At 36.1% G+C, this 18,169-nt stretch overlaps 1 protein-coding gene across 22 annotated transcripts in view; it reads left to right on the top strand.

Moving 5' to 3' along the window:
• The window catches only part of mgat4c (MGAT4 family member C), a 432,147-nt gene that overhangs the window by 66,986 nt on the left and 346,992 nt on the right, over window positions 1–18,169 (top strand). For 21 of the 22 annotated variants that reach the window (XM_062982773.1, XM_062982767.1, XM_062982772.1 and 18 more), the window contains one exon: window positions 14,794–14,886. The exons of the other annotated variant lie outside the window; for it this stretch is intronic. The gene's annotated coding sequence lies outside the window, so the exon portion shown is untranslated. The remainder of the gene's footprint in view (window positions 1–14,793; window positions 14,887–18,169) is intronic. 22 annotated transcript variants of the gene reach the window in all.

Genomic DNA, 18,169 nt, shown 5'->3' with positions numbered 1-18,169 from the left:
TTTATTTTGTGTCAAAAGCATTGCATAATAAATAAGTTTAAAAGTGATGAAATAAAGGAATCACAAGCAGCTAAATAGTTTTAGACCAAAAGCAGGCAACAGCGACCACATAGTCAGTACATGAGGCAGGACATTGTGGGCAAGCATACATATGCGGAGTTGTTTGTTCTGCTCCAGAGTTACACAAGGTGGAGGATTCCTCCGGGTAGTGTCATCTTGCCAAGTTCTCTTTTGATCAGCCCACTCTGCTTCTGAGTATATTTAGGGACTTCCAAGTTGCCCATTCTTGAACAGTTACTCTTGCATATGGAATATTTTGTTTTTCCCACATGCACGTGAACACAAATAGTTGTTGTCATATTCCCCAAAGATAAACTATATTTCTATGTTGGTGCCTTAGATGAAATATTCTACTGATGAAAACATCTTATGTTCTGTCAAAGGTAAAGGGAACCTTAAGTATAAACAACAGTAAACTTTCATTCTGTGTTTCAGAATTGAATGATTCCTGTTGCTAATTAGCTGAGTTTCTTAGACCTCATGAAGTGTTCTGTATTTTAGAGCACTGGAGCAGTATTAATCAACCCATGTAATTAAAGTGCTTAATTGAAGAAGCTCATTAGAACCTTCAGATTTTCAGCGTATAGGCTCTAAAATTAATTAGTGAAGCCTCGTTGAGTGCATCATCTCTTCATTCTCACATAGTTATTTTAACATAAATACCCATGCTTTGAATTGTTTCTGTCAATAAGAGGGCAACTCTGGCATAGTTTTATTTCCAAAAACCGATAGCATTTTTTCCATAGCATTTACAAAAGATATTTAATTATTTTCAGTGGCCATTTCTGTACATGTGAAGTAGACATTTAAACTTTGTATCACAACTCACTTTCTAAATTCTTTTTAAACTGCCATGGAAAATCCTATGAACCTGATGCCCCCTAACTCAGTTGGGGGGGGGGGGGAGTTATCAAGCCCATAGATAACATGGCTATCAGAAAAGATAACAAATGAAAACACTTTTCATTTTTTCTAGGATAAATCCTCACCACCACAACTGTCACCCTGAATAAAAGGTAGAAGAAATTGGAGGAGATGAAATTGAAGAAATCTGTTGCCTCTTTGTTGTTTATTTCTCACATGCCTGGCTTCCATAAGTGAAATGGAAGTCCAAGGATTACAGGAGTAGTTGCTTGCACAATCTCCTATTCCATGGCATGGGTGACCAGCTAAGCCACTTCTCCCATTGTGATGTGCTTCTTTGTAACAAATTATCTTCCATACATACACAGAAAGTAGCCATTTCAGAAATAGGCAGTTGGCTCTGTAGCCTTCTTTTCTCACTGTCTTTGACTCTATACAGTTTAGAAACAGAAATACAAAGAGCAATGCCATTAATTTAATAAAGAATTATATGAGCAGCAACCATGCTAGGGCAAGAACCAGTCTGATGCCCAATTTCAAAGACTGCTGCATCAGTGAATATACTAAAGTTACTATGGCATTGGCACTTGTTTGCTATGAGGTCAGTTTTTGCCATTGTGGGTTTCAATGGGGAGAGTGCTATGGGTAATATGAGAAACATTTCAGAAATCCTTTTTAGATTTTCTTTACAAAAATATAATATAAATGCTATGGTAAATCTATTGGCATGAAACTTGTTACAATGGAAGGACAAATTTACCACTGTAACACCCCCCCCCCCCCAGGTTTTGGAATGTTTCACTCATCCAATGATTTTGGGGGATTTTAAAAAGGTTTTATGATCAACAGTTAAAAAAAAAACTACAAGAGCTATCTCCTTGAGACACAAGATAACAGGGGGCAATTCTACTGATTTTTAAGAACTTTTAAAGTTTTGACAAAAACTTTTAAATGACACAACAGCTATCTCCTTGACACACAGTGCAACATAACCAAGAGAGCTTCAATTTAAGGATTTCTTCCCAGTTCAGCACAGATTCACTTACTAGTATCAGCCAGTACTCTTTGTAGATCCAATAATTTATTGGAATTCTGGTCACTGCTACAGACGGACATTGGGGTTGTGAGCAGAATTCTGGGAAATGTAGTTTAGGGCAAGGTCTTTTGAATTCTCTGCCACAGGGCCTTCCCAAATTATTTTTCCCCAAATTCTGTGTTCACTCAATCTCTTTCCCAACTCACTCAGCCCCTTTAAAGAGGAATGGCAGCCTTTTTGGCTATGCCTCACTTGCTTGCACTGGAAATGAAATTGACTTTGGGAGGCTTCCAAGGTTTACATAATTTAAACAAAAGGTATTGGGTGGGTGCTTGAGTCTTAAGTTTTTGTGTGGGTGCCCCCCCCTGTTTCTTAATATCTGTTTATATATACAAATCATATGAATTAGATTTGATAAACAAATTACAAACTAAGTCTTGCACACCCCTAATAACTAGAGATGTGTGAGCCATAAAAATGGTTCAAAAGTCATTACAAAACTGGGAGACACTGGCATTTCATTTCTAAAGTGTTTCTAAAGTATAGTTGGTGAAACATTGTTACTGTAATGAGAGTAATGAAATTTTGTTACTATGGTATGGGGGCCACCCATTTATGGATTTCTTTCCAGCCCAGCACAAAGATTTACTTATTAGAAGTATCTGTCAATGCTCCTCTTTACAGTTTCAACCATTTATTGAAACTCTCACCGGCTGCTGTTAGGGAGGGTCAAATCTCTCTCTCTGCTACCCTGATTAGTGCTTTCTGATGCTGATGCATTATGGGAAATGTAGTTTAGGTCAGGGCTTTTTGAATTCTATGGGATAGGGCTCCTTCCTTCCCAAACTTCATTTCCCACAGTTCTGTGCTGTTCCCAGAAAACACTGCCCCCTCTCCTAATGATGAGACTCCATTAATTTAGAGAAAAGGCAAGACACTAAGATAGTCTTTTTGGCTTTGCTTTGCTTCCTTGTGCTGAAAAGGAAACTTATTTTGGGAACCTTCTGAGATTTACAAAACTAAAATGAAAAAGTATGGGGTACATTTCGGTTCTTAATTTGACAACATGTAAAGAGAAAGAGAAATGTGCATTAAATGTTCAGTAAGGTCATCAACAAAAGTCACAATCTTTAAGTTCCATTGACTAAAGAAAAAGACCGCCACCTTAGAGAGAGAATTCCAAAAAACAAGGCATTGTCAAAGAGAAGACCTCTCTTCCCCAAACATATTTTTTAAGATTATGAGGATAATCCTGAAAATGACCTTCTCTGTATTACTAGATTTTATCCCATATGTCTTAGAAAATTTAGATTGAATGTAGAATGGAAAGAAGATAATTTAAGCCATTTTGGAAAAATAGTTTTTCAAAATATATGTGAGTCTAAGCATTTTTTAATAATAATAATAATGGATGAAGTTAGAGAAAAGAGCCAATTACTTCTTCCAATAACAACTAGGTCTGTAGATGTTTATATGGGAACATAGGATAATGGCACCAACCTCTGCCTTAACCTGTATTGATTCAACAAGTTATGTGCATGAATCATTATGTGTGAACAAATTATGTGTAACTTAACATGTTGCAAAAAATTATTTAAGCATCTCTTATTCTGCAGATGACCCTAGGCTAGTATTAACGAAAGATGTGTACCACATAGTCGACTGAATGGACAGATATTAGAAGGAACGCCACTCTATTAACAGAACTTCCATTATTTAATCTAGATATTTTATTTAAAAAGTGCTAAGGAAAAGCTGCTGGAAAGGTTGTTATAGGACAGATGGGGGAGGGAATGGTGAATTACTCCGTATATAACTAAAGAGAACTTAAAAATTAGTAGATGAAGAATTAGACTTAAATCAAGCTAAGAGGAAAAGGTTGTGTAGTTCTTGTCATTTTCACAAGTCAGAAAGCTTTTGGAGATCAATACATTAATGTAGACATAGGCAAAACTAGGAACTTTCCAGTGCCCATTCAACTACAACATATTCCTGCATGTCCCAGGCTCTTTTTATTCCATTGGAAATTGCTGCTGCAATGAAAAATTGCCGCCTGAATTTGTCATACCTCCTTTATCTTGCCCTCTATGTTTTGGCTTGGTGTGCAAGCTCCAAACGAAAGGGCTTGTATTTTGGAGCCTTTTAATGAATAATAAAAAAAGACTTGAGCATTGTACAATCCTCAGAGGCTTGTAGGCTGTCTCTAAATCCTCTGGAAGCACATTGGCAATCCACATGAAAGACTTCTGAGAGTTCCCTAGTGCATACTAGACACTACAGTGGTATTAAATCAGTCTCTTTTCTCTAAGTGCCATTAAAGTCTGAAGGCTTTCTGGCATTTGAACTTTTCTTCAAATGAACTCTTATGGGAACTTCTTGACAGCTTTTACAAAAGGGAGAAATACAAACAGCTGGGATTAATATTATTATTACTAAAATCCTGTACAAGGTGTCTAATCACTGGGAAGCAAGGACATGACAGTTCACTGTTACACTTCCAGTCTGAAACTAACCAGTCTATTCTTGCTAAGACAAACAGGGCTGGGATAAGGTATTTTGTTGCCTGCAGAAAATATCAGGGCTGCAACTTCAATCATCACTGGCCAGAATATATGGTCAAAAGGGATGATGGGAACTGAGAAAGCCACATGGTCTTCAGTCCTGCCCATGACTAATGATAGTAATGGTTGCCCTTGGCTTTAGTAGCTTCAGTAGTACATATTGCGTGATGTACTATTATTTCTTATGTTTTGTTAAATTTTAAATCAGTATTTCCTGTCCTCATTCTAAGCATGAATCACACGAGTACAAGGGATAGATCCAATAGCTGTTGGAAAACAAAGTGTCATCGCTGAGATTGCAAAAACAAGTGTCAACAACTATTAAAAATAGATGAGCTGAGATCCATTTGGAGGATTCTTTCACACCTACCTCCCCAAATCTCAATTTAAATATGAAATGTTTACTTTAGGTCCCACATACAAACCACTAACATCCTACTTTAGGTCAAGAAGAGGTTCCCTTCCCCCATGGATCTCCAAAATGAATCCAGCCAGAAACAGCATGATAAAAACTCACCAAAAATTTCAATTCAAGCCATACAATCCACTGCACTCCTCCTGTGTATAAACAAAACACAGGAAGGAGCTGAATACAAAGCAAAAATGTAAGCAGGGCTGAAACTGGAGCAATAGAGTAAAAAAGCAGCTGCACTGCCCTGCGTCATGAACTGAGCCACGATATCAGTAGCTTAGTTTCATCAAACAACTGGAGAGTCAGCCAAAGTCAAGAATCTGATCTCAGAGAAGCCAAATTCAGGAGTCCTTGGGAGTCAAGCTGGAATAACTAGAAGGACAAACCATAAACACAGATGTGTGAACCAATGTTAATATCTAAAACCTGAGTAGCTGAATTAAGAATGCTTTGAAATCAAACCAATGAAGCAATTGACTCAAATCAGGAACTAACGAATCCAGTAACATCACAGTGAAGTGTCAGTAATACCATTTTTCAGCATCCTGAAATCTGAAAGCTAGGAGTCATTGAAGTCAAACCTAGGGCAGCAGAGCAGGTTGTGAAACAAGAATACAACGGTAATAGCCAAGCTGACAATCCAGAATCAGAAATGTCACTTATCAGAAGAGCAGCAGAGTCAGGTTTTAAGACAAGGGTAGCAACAATCCAATGCCAGAGTTCAGAAGTCAAAAGCCAGGAATGTGTGAATACAAACTGAGAAGCAGAAGAGCCAGGTTCTAAGACAAGAATCACAATGATTGTCTGCTGCCCAGATTCTCAACAGTCAATGCCTTTTATCTTGAGATATCCATCAGTGCTTGATTAATCAGCCTTTATCATCTGAAATCTGTGATACTTTCCCTATGGTACTTTCCCCGTTCCAGAGGAAGTGGTATGAATAATCTTTCACAAGCTTGCTCAAATAGATGGGGAGTGTTTGCTTCTGCTGAAAGCTTGTCTTCAGTAGTGGCTGAGCTAGGCCATGTAGCTGGGAGCAGCTTGGAGCTGCTGGCCATGACACTCAGCTGGAAGGTAACCCCCCCCCCCCCCCCGTTTGGTTTTACCCCCTGTCTTGCTGTGAAGCTTGCACTATTAGCCAGGAGGTAAGTAAAAAAGGTAATTACTCTGGATGAGAATGTGGATCATTGTGATCTGGTGGCTCTGTATAGGATCCTTTGCAGCTTGCAACCTGTTTGTATGGTGTCTGTATAGGCACTCTGAAGTCAACTGAATCACTAGAATCCACATTCTGATCTGGAGCACTTGCCTGTGTAGGAGCAGCCTTCCCTTTAAAAATATTTCATTTTGTGACACAGATTTTTCAGTTCAAACATTAGAAGTTTAACTGGACAGTAAAGGTGTAGTCTCCTTGACATATCTCATTAAACAGTCTGTGGTTTAGGAAGGATTGTGCCATGATAAATGCCTCACTTCTTAGAACAAAACAATAGTATTTGTTTCACTACAGCATACTAATGGAACTACTTGTCATGGCCAGCAGCTCCCAGCATCTGCTGGCCTAGCTCAGCCACTCGGAAGCAGACACTCCCCAGCATTTGGAGCAAGCTAGTGAAAGGTTAACAATACTTTCTCCTCTGTAATGAGGAAAGTATCATAGGTTTTAGAGATTAGTTGCAATAGGATGATGAAACAAACACTAGCTAAGACCTCAAGATAAAAAGTGCTCTGGGTGGCATTGTATTCTTGCTCTGTAATCTGGCTCTGGTGCATCTCGGTTTGTTTTCAGCAACTCCTTGTGTTTGACTTCTGGACTCTAGCAATTGGTATTTCTGACTTCTGGACTCTGACCTTGGCTATGTTGTTACCCTTATGAATCCTGACTCTGCTGCTCCACTATCTGCATTTCTAACTCTTGGTTATCATTTTTGTTCCTTGGCTTGAAACCTGACTTTGCTTCTTTTTCGACTACAGGCATTTCTGAGCCTAGACTTTTACCTTGGCTTGCATTTGTTCCTAACTTGGCTGTGTTGCTCTGATTTCAGCTACTTGGACTGTGGAAGTCCAAATTGGCTCAGCCCTATATGTTTGTGGTTTACACTGCTTGTTATTCCAAGGGCTCCTGAATTTGGAGTTTTTTGATATTGGACTCTTGATTTTGACCGATTCTCTAAGCTCTTGATAATGTAGTTGTGTTCTCAATATTATTTATTTATTTATTTCTATCTCACTTTTCTCCCTAATTGAGACTCAAAATGACACACAACATGTGAAGACATTAGACAACATAAAATAGTCAACTAAACACAACATTTCTAATAGAGGAAATTATAGCAATATAAAATTAAAAAATTATAAAACCATGACATACATTATAAATAAACTGACAGAAACAACATTTAAATATTCCAAGTTAAAAGCCCATCTAAAATCCATTCTTTTGGTCATAGTCAAATCTATTATCAAGTCAATTGCCAAAAGTCTACTGTATACTTAGTACATTACATATGAAGATCTAGTGTTTAGCATGCTAATGGTCTCCATTAGGGAAGGCCCGTTTCCATAGGAAGGTTTTAACATGGTTTCTAAAGGAAAGCAGGGAGGGAGCCATTCAAACCTCTTTTGGAAGGGAGTTCCAGAGACGATGTCAGGACTGAGAGTAGGGCCTCTCCTGAGGACCTCGGGGCTCATGTGGGTTCATAGGAGAAGATGCAGTCAGCTAAGTAGGGATGTTTTGGGATGTCTTAGGCCCCTTCTACACTGCCATATAGTCCTGATTATCAAAGCAGATAACCCACATTATCTACTTTTAACTGGATTATATGAGTCTACACTGCTATATAATCCAGTTCAAAATAGATAATAGCCGGGCTGGGGCGAAGGCTGGTAAAGCAGCCTGCTGCAATAAATCACTCTGACCAGGAGGTCATGAGTTCGAGGCCAGCCTGTGTCAGGGTGAGCACCCATCAATTAAAAAAAAAATAGCCCCTGCTCGTTGCTGACCTAGCAACCTGAAAGATAGTTGCATCTATCAAGTAGGAAATAAGGTACCACTTATAAAAAGTGGGGAGGCAAATTTAACTAATTTACAACGTTGGAATGAGGAAGTGCGGTCAGAGTGGATTATGAAGCAGCTGCTCCCTCTGTGGCCAGAATCAAACATCCCCTCAGGAGAAGGTTAAATTGCCTCTGCGTCTGTCTGTCTCAGTCTCGGTTCTATGTATATGGGCATTGAATGTTTACCTTGTGTGTGTATAATGTGATCTGCCCTGAGTCCCCTTCGGGGTGAGAAGAGTGGAATATAAATGCTGTAAATAAATAAATAAATAAATATTTCAAGTAGTTCACAATTGATACAGCTTTTCAAGTTAACATTTCATGGGTCCTAGAAACACATTTAGTGATGGAATTAGTATTTTGGATGAAAAAGAGCAATTTGGGAGAAAGCATACAATTTTTCATATAATATTTTCTATTTTGATATAAACTTGAGGAGGCAATACTGCAGATCTCTAAAATATCCCAAGAAGGATAAAAGAGCAAAGTAGGAATTTTGTGAACACTACAGAAATATTCCTAAATATGTTTGTTCTGCAACGAACATAATATTTTAATGGCTTTTGTGACAATTAAATGCTTGAATACAGAGATAGCACAGATTAAGAGTGCCACCAACAAAAGAAAAATACAATCAATCATAAATCTATTTGCAACATTTACCATGCAGAGGGGTTTTCCAAAATGACTGGAAGCATAGCAATATATATAAAGAATGAACTTATTTTTATACTGGTTGTAGTTAGTACTTGGATAAGAGGCTGCCAGTGAATACCAGGTGCTGTTGGCTAATTTCAGAGGAAGAAATTGGCAAAACAACTTCTGGCAAAACTACCTTGCTTAAGAAAACCCTAAGAAATTAATCAGATTGACAGGTGATTTGAAGGCACATAAACACAGAGACACCACTTGTTAGTAATGTGCTAAAATATATAGGACCATTTTGTCTTAATTAAAATCTCAAGTGATCTCTTTGGCCCAAATCATATTTCCTCCCTCCCACCCCCGTCCAAAAAAGGGGGAACACTGGAGTCTTCCCTCAAAACACTTCATTCATACATATTTCTTTAATTAAATTAGGTTTCTGGAATCAGATGTTGGAGAAGACCCTTTTAGTAACTAAGTTTTAATCAGATTAGAATTCCACAGAACATTTTTTAATTTAAAATAATTAACAAATTGTGGAGGAACGAGAGAAAGAACTGAATTCGTATGTATGGATCCTTTTTTTTTTTTAAAAAAAAGCATTGTACCTAACCCATCTGGAGGCAATGAAGGGCAGTATTAGTCTAAAGTGAAAATCACATATTCAAAGCATAAACATGTTCATTGGCCCATCTGTGTGTCTCCCTCTCAAGTTATTAATATTGACTTTATTTTCCCCAAGCTCATCCATATGAATTATAAAATTTACATACTGCTGCAGGAAAAAAAATAGGCCAAAGTCTTTGTAGTTGTTTTAGCTCCCTCAGAATGCAGGGACATAACAAGTGAAATTATACCTTTTAATTGGATTGAGATGTTTTTGAACTTTACAAAATTTTTCAAAAAAGGTTTCATTTAAAACAAAAATGTAATTATATATAATTATGTTATTAGCTTGTATTAACTCTTCACTTACTTAAACAGGAAAAAAACTAATCTTCTGGCACAACTGAACCACAACCATAAAATAAAGAGGCCAGACACAATAGCTTGGATAAACATGATTATTTATTAACCTATCTTATTTATTTCCTTCCTCCAAAGCCTCAGAACTTTAGAATTCAGAAAAACCCTCTCTATTTTGTCCCAAGCAAATCCACTTTCACTGACTCTGGAGTCCCGAAACCCAAAGAGGAAAAGAAACCCACCCTTCACCCTCAAAGGAGGTGCCAAGTTGCACACCGATTCCAATTCTCCCTCCTTTCTCTGCAATGAGTACCTAATTTTTAGTACACCACTCATGTGCCAAATTTATCAAGTCCTTCAGCAACAGTATAGCATTAGTGAAAATACATTTTGCTGTTAAAAGGATGGTTCCAAAGCTCAGATTGATGTTATCCTTTTAAAATGTTCCAACTCCCATAGCCACTGACCATACAAAATGGCTCTTCCTATTCTGTGGAGATATCTCACAGAAACCATATAAGAATAAATATAGACTCAATGTATACAAGGTAATAAAACAGAATATTTTAAACTATAGGATAGATTAAAACAGCCTAGTATAGAATAAAACAGAGTTCCGTACACATATAAAAATTGGGCAGGTGTTCATAGCGAAGATACCCAGTCTCTTTTTGAAAATGAGAAAAAGAAGGTCCCTCCACTTCTATAGATAAAAAATAATTTATTTATTCTAATATGAAATCAAAGTATACCCTTTGTATGACTTAAAACCATATCCTATGCTCTTGGACAGCAGAGAACTAAACTGGACATTGCTCTCTGTGACCGTTTTAGATATTGACTACATCTGTTCTGTTTGTTGGTAAACTAGCTCCATTTTGTGTGTTTGTTGTGAGGAGGTCACCAGATTTTCATGAGAGCTGGAAAATACAAGAATTTTACATATAATTCTCAGGGGAGGGGGGTGTTAATTATATCTTGTACAACTCACCCTGTGCACTTTTAAATATTCTGCTACTAAGGTTCTCACTGCCCGAACTAGAGGTTCTTTCATTCTACACAATTATAATGTCATTATTCCACATTTTCTGCCATAGTTCTGCTCTCTGAAATTCTGAGATTTGCAGTTTAAGAAGGAAAATTTTGAATTCTCAACAATTTATGATGCTTTACCTAACTATTCATGGGTAGGAATCAAAGAGATTGCTTGCCCACTTCAGACAGTTGTATAGTTTGCTAACATAATTCCAACAAATGATAAAATTTATAAAATGCATAACTTAAAAACTTTATTTTATGCAGAAGACATGAAGACTGGCATATTTGGGAACACTGATTTACAGGATTTTTGAATTTAAAGCTAAAGGTATCAGTTGTTGTCATGGAGATAGATGACAGAAAAAGCAATGGAACAAAAATCACAAAGTATAGAAATGCTGTTAAACATTTAATATAATTAGTTGTACAACAAAGAGATATATAGTACAGCAATACTTCATATTAAGATCAATTGTTCTGGTTATTCTTATTTTTTAAAAAAAGAAGTAATTAATTTTTACTGGGCAAGTTTATGTAGAAACCCAAATTCGTAACAAATTTGAGGGCTGCTTGAAGTGTTGTTTCTTCCTCTGGCACAGATGTACATGTTTAATTAGTGATTTTTTTTTAAACCAACATGTTAAATGTATTTATCTGTTGAACATATAATTACATATATTTTATTATTGCTTTTTCTTAAATTGTGGAAATGTCAACTTGGCCATGTTGATAATTGGGCAATATGTCCAAACTATTTCTAAGCATGTGGTTAGCAATTGGTCTCCAAATGGTCAGTAATTTAGAGGACAGATTTGTCATCTGCTCACTGTAAGATTTATGAATGTGATATTTTCCGGCTTGCTTTGCAAGACCATCCCAAGACATTTTTCTACCTGAGGCAAAGCAATAAATCTACCATCACACTACTAACACCCTGAAAATCCTAAGATGAATAGAAAACAAACCCAGCCAATATATTTTGGCACATAGGGGAATAAATTCCCAGGCTCCTCTCCCCATCCTAATGAGTAAAACCATAGCAAGATACTGTATCCAAAGACATACATTACATTGTATGACCCCTGTGTGATGGATCAACATGTCTTATTAACAATTCTGCTCAGAGATGTATGTTTAGAAGTCCACACAGATTTATTCAAATCCATCTCTTCCACTAACTTCCACTCATACATATAGTGTACAGAAAAAGAAATTTGCACACTGCTTCACTTGGCTTCATTGTAATTGGTAGGAATGAGCAAACTCAACTTCATTTCCCCCTCTGATTTTACTTTCTATGAAAAAAATAGGCAGAAATAAGAGCTATGGAATGACCCACAACCTCTGTCAAGGCACAAAGGATGAGATTTTGGGAAAATACCTCATGTAATATATTAGAATCATAGAATCATAGAATAGTAGAGTTGGAAGAGACCTCATGGGCCATCCAGTCCAACCCCCTGCCAAGAAGCAGGAAATCGCATTCAAAGCAAGAGAAAGAGACCATAATGAGAGAAGGATGAAATTTTGGGAAAGGACCTTGTGTAATATGTTGAACAAGAGAGTTCTTGGTCCTATGAACTAAAGACAATGTGCACCCATAAATAAATTCATGGTTTGGGTGGCTGAGATACAGAATGCTTGACTTCAGGAAATTATTCTTTAAAAGTATATGTACAGCTATTGTTCCAACACATCCAAGTAGCATATAATCATTATGTCTATCTTTAAAAAAACAAACAAAAAACCTTCCACTGTTTCTCCCAATACAGTTAAATAGATACCTTTACAGACATGTGCTAAGAAGCAAAGCCTCCAAAGGGTACCGAAAAAGATATAAATTTCATAAAATAATAAAATGCCAAGGTGTTTCTGTGACGATCTTCTTTAGGTTTTAAAATAAATTCAGTTCTTCAAGTAAGGCAGTATCTCTACAGTTTATTACCAGGAAGACTGTTTTCTTCTAGCTCTGAAGAAGATATTCATGACAGAGTTGGGGGTATTTTACTATTTTACAAAGACATTTTACTATTTTATAAAACAGCTCAGATTATATGCCGCTCTCATGAGTAGGCACCTTGAAGATGAATAGATTTTTTTCTTACTGATCATAAGTGTAAAAAAGTTAAACTTTTTTAAAAAAAATACTCTTATTTTGGTGGCAAGATACTGCATTCGCTACAATGGCTAGTATATTGAAGGACGATATCCCGATTGTGGATCCCAATTTGGCGCAATAAATAAATTTGGACAGACATTCAGAAAGGCTTGGCAAGCTAAGAGGCAGAAAAGCAATACGCCGATTAAAAATCATTCTTGCTGTGTGTATGTCAGGCTAAAACTCCATAGAATATCTCAAAGGTTCAAGTTAAAGTACTGTTAAGTGCACACAATGGCAGAAGTTGAAATATTCATAGAAAGCAGTTTAGTTGGCAGTGTCTGAACACAGTGGCAGCAATGGCTGGCAGAGCTCAGCAAGTTGGCAGGTTAAAAGGAAGAGCAGAGCACCAGGAAAATAGACTACTCCAAACAAAACTTACAGCTGTGTTGGTAGATGTGTTCAAATACATACACACCATTTTCAAAGAACCATGGTATACCAACTTAATGTCCTAAGACAGTCCTGAAGTTAAAATACTGCAAAGAAAAGCAAAATGAGGTTCATATTATCACCTAGTGCCATCTTCTCACTACTTAGGAGTATGTCTTAAGATGCTTGAGAACACTTCTGGTGTCTTAATGCCACCACAATTTTGCCCTTCTGATTTGCTGCCATACACCAGCCCCAAAATTGGCTCCCACCTCAATTACAGGATGAGCCTCCCTTATCTGGAAATCCAAAATACTCCAAAAACCAAACATTTTTGCCATCAGCTGCCCACAGGCAAAAACAATATTAATGAAGTTTTATACCCCAGTTGTTTACTCACTATGCAAAAAAAAAATATTCAGTGGAATTAACCCATAGGATTTAGATAATTGACCACTTAACACTACACTTAGATACTACTGTCTATGAAATTAATAGTAGGATATTGTTGATATCCCTAAAGTCTGTGCCATTTAAGAATGAAAACTAATTTTGTTTGGTTTAACAGTCTTGATTATTCTGATAACTTATGAATGTGAGAAGAAAGGCACCTCATCAAAACAATTTGCCACATGCATAGAGGGTATTTTTGTTGAATCGAGTCAGTCTATACAAAGTAGAATACACATTTCATAATACAATTCCTAAAAAGCACATTTTAGCTAATGAAGGAACTATGTCAATTAAGGGAAATGTTGAAACAAATACACATAAAATATGCTAAAATTGCACACAATTTTTCATGTGGTGAAAATGCAAAGTCTTATAACATGATATGAAACAAGGAACAGAAGAATCTACAGGTAGGATTGGAGAAAAACAATAAAATATAGGCGGAGAGATTCCCACTTCCCTAGCCTAAATGAATTTGGCATTATATAAACATCAAACTCTATGAGGCTAAAAGCTATAAAGATCGCAATGAAATTATTGCTATTTTATGCAACTGTAAAAGTAGGCTTTGTTCCTGCTTCCCAAAAGAGCTCTAATTTTCTATGATTATTTTGATTAGATTTTCAACTAAGTACCTGAATCAGTCAGCTCTAAAAGGTTCCATAATGTAATGTTAGGACAAACAGTTATTGAGCAAGGAAAGTTCATTGCAACTTGCATTCCTGCATGTTTCACCTGAAACTGGTGTTTATTTTTTACTGCACTGGTGGAGAAGATAGCAGTTCGAACTTCTTTTCAATAGTTGGCTATTATTGTATCCCATTTTAAGCTTTGCACATCATATTTCCAAAAGTTTCATGATTCTGCTAGATTGTTCTAAAGAGAGCTTCTTCCATTAGTCCATAGGAAGCTTAGTGAGGTGATTTCTTCACATTGAACATGGAGGACTCTTCAAAAAAGCGCAGGAAGAGTTTGAAATAGAAAATGCCCACTTTACCTTCAATGAAACCTCTACTAAACTGAGATGCCTTAAATTTGAAGGGCATCTTTGGACCTGTACTCATTTCTAAAATTCTATAAGATTTAGATGTGAAATTTGAAGGGGATCTTTGGACCTGTACTCATTTCTAAAATTCTATAAGATTTAGATGTGATTCCTTTTTCTCCCCAGGTTATGACTGCTGGTCATTGAGATTTGTGAGCGCAACACTGGGATGACATTTCAACTCTTCCACAATGAACTGAAGACAGCAAAAGCAACAAAGTAAGAGGCTAAATACCAGTCACATGCATGGCCCTACATTTTACTGAGCATGCTAAAATAAAATAAAGTATTCAGTTAAGTAAAATGACAATCTTCTTCACTTGAAATGTGTATAAATAAAGCATGTGGCAGCAATAAAAATAGCAAAAAGCAAAAAATCCTAGTTGTGAGCAATTGTTTGTCAGAAAAGTGGAAAAGAGAATAACACCTGTGCCCAAAATAAGACTACAAAAAAGATGAGTAGATGAGGAGGAGGAAAAGAGGGATAGGAAGGGTACAATGTAGTAATGGGTATTGACTTAAAATTTGGCATTGAAGTGTACATTGTCTACTCTGCACATGACAAATAGTCACAAGAAAATCCTTGAAGCAATGAATAAAATTAAGATCAGGGAGAACCCCAAATACTTCCAATAGGTTTTGAATCGCATCCATGAATGCTGAATTGTTAGTTCCATTTGACTGAGTTTGTTAAAATAGTGATCCTATTTACCAGACTGTTATAAACATAAAATAATTAAATTTCTGCTCAGTGTATAACAAATCAAATTTCTCAAAATAGAGAATGCCATAGTAATAGTAAACTGATTATTTTTCTCTTTTGGTGTAAATAATTTGATCTGCTCTGTGAGATAATAGAGGTTATGTGAAGGTGTTTCTATTTTTTTAAATGGTACTATATGAAGCTAACAGCATACTTGTTTCCCTCTTGAAAAAGCATTAACTCCCAATTAAATGGCCTTGGAGTGTGAAATCGGCTTCTTATCCTAGGTTTCTTAGAATTATATATCATTGCTAGTAAAAACTACTGGTACCTGTAACTGTGCAATACTGTATACTCAAGAGAGAAATATATGCAAAATGAAAATGTGTAACATATTTTATTTGATTTACTCTGAACTCTCCCATGTATTTCCAGGTGGCAAAAATTGGCATTCTTGAGGTTTTCTAGGAATAAACCCTTTATGTCTGATTAAAATGCAGATGAGCTTCATAAACCGCTGTAATTTGAACGGGCTGATTTACTGATGCAGTCGCCCTCCATCTGCTTCAGGTGTGAAGCTGGAAAGTATTTCGTTATGATAAAACTAAATTTAATTTGGATTCAGAGCTCACATCTTTATTAGGAACATTTCACTAGACTTAAGATACTATATCTAATTCTGCTTCTGCTTTAATTATAAGTGTCCAGTTAAAGTTTTGGGTGTTTTTGTAACAGGATGAATCTCCATCATAAAAGGAATTTAATATTTAATTTGATCTAACCTATCTGTCCTGGCTATTCTTGAGTTGGAACTTATAAGATCGAGGAAGCTGGGTAGTAGTGTGGATTTATTTATTTATTTTAAAATGTTTATATTCCGCCCTTCTCACCCCGAAGGGGATTCAGGGCGCAGCACAACATATATACGGCAAACATTCAATGCCAAAACATAAACCATAAATATACATAAACACTAAAATCAGTTATCTTCACATTAAAACCATTATTTAAAACCATCATAGTATAGATTTGCATAGTATATTAATGCATTTGTCATCTGATATAACAAAGTGTATAGCCTAAGGTTAGTGAATAGTACAGTATTTTATACCAGAGCTAATTGAAGTGCTGTTGGTTGCAAGTTTCCAGGAAAGAAAATAAACAATTGTACTTAATAGACACATATTCCTTAATACCTTAAAAATAGTTGTCAGATCCTCATGTCAATCTGAGAGACACTGTCTTAGACAAATACAAGCTGTTGCTATGTAGACAAGACATGAATATAACCTGAGCCTAGATACTCAATTTGCTTGTAAATCAAGTCTCTATAGCTCCAGGGTGAAGGGAAATGTTTGAAGAGGCAATCTTTATTGTCTGCATGATACCTAATTTGGGTCTAGGGTAGGAATTTAAATCATTGTATATCTTAAATCATAAGCAAGAATGAAAAATTAATTAATTAATAATGCACCCTCCCCACAGCATCAAAATTGTGCCTTATTCAAAACTATTCATGGTATTGTGTGAAAAACATGTATATGGGAATTTGTTTGCACAGAAAACAGCATTTTCTGAACAGAATGGAATGATACTACCTAAACCAAAAACTCACGAAAAATCTTTTCTGTACAAAAAAAAGGATTTTTGCACAGAATATATTCTGTTGCAATGAATCCAGAAATCTTCATCAGAGTTTCATGATGCTTGAGAAACCATTTTGATCACTTTTAAAAATACTTGTGAATATTCTTCCTATTGCTAGTCTAACCACATGCATTTATGATCTTGAGTTGATATAGTATGGGGGCCAAAAGGTCCAGTTTGAATCTTGCTTCCACATTAGCTAACTACGTAGCCTTAGGTAAGGGTTCAGGAAATGTGCTGAGTTTTCAGAGTTGAAAAGTCAGTAAAAGTATGGAGAACAGACCAAACAACTGCTACAAAAATTTAAAATGGGCATGGACATGTGGAGATGTGAGAGCCTACATTCATGATCTCAGATTCATGTAAAATTGAGATTATAAAATTAATTAATTATATGTATTTTAAATGAGTGATATTAAGTAGATCTCCAGTGTTAATATTGTATGTTTTATGTTGATTTTAACGATTGTTTTTACTGTAATTGATGTTTTTATTGGATAACTGTTTTATTGCTGTGTTTTGATATTTGATTGTTTTATCGGGCAAGGCCCCATGTAAGCCGCCCCGAGTCCCTTCGGGGAGATGGGGCGGGGTATAAAAATAAAGCTATTATTATTATTATTATTATTATTATTATTATTATTATTATTATTATTATTATTATTAGGGTGTGTATAATGATAGCTCCGATATCTGGTTTATATGAAAACAATGGGACTGAAAACATATTCCTTTAAAAGACACAAGGGGAAGAAAACCAAGATATTTCTTGCAACAATTGTTTCTAAATCATAATGTCAGATGTTAGATTGCCATGTCTTTCCCTATATTGCTGCTCTGTTCTGTCTATAGGGTGTGTGTGTGTGTGTGTAAAAAAAACTAATCTCTGAAATAAGTAATGAAATGACAGAAAAGGGTAAGGAAAATCTTCCAATTTTCTTATTGTTTTTAAGGTAAAACATGAAGCTCACTCCAAGTAAAAGTAAATGGGGTGGGGGAGGGAAAGGGGGGATTAGCAGACATGTTGACATTGAGTAATTAAGTTCAGTTACTCAATGGCAGGGAACTCAATGCTCAATGTTGGGATAAAAAAATACAGTGCTCAGCTTGCAAACAGCTATATTACCTTTTTCAAATGGTTGGCTGCCAGCA

The sequence above is a fragment of the Anolis carolinensis genome, chromosome 5 (assembly GCF_035594765.1).
Source record: "Anolis carolinensis isolate JA03-04 chromosome 5, rAnoCar3.1.pri, whole genome shotgun sequence".
NCBI classification, from domain to species: Eukaryota; Metazoa; Chordata; class Lepidosauria; order Squamata; family Dactyloidae; genus Anolis; species Anolis carolinensis.
The sequence above is the reverse complement of the archived record's forward strand: the minus strand, read 5'-3'. Positions and strand labels throughout refer to the sequence as shown.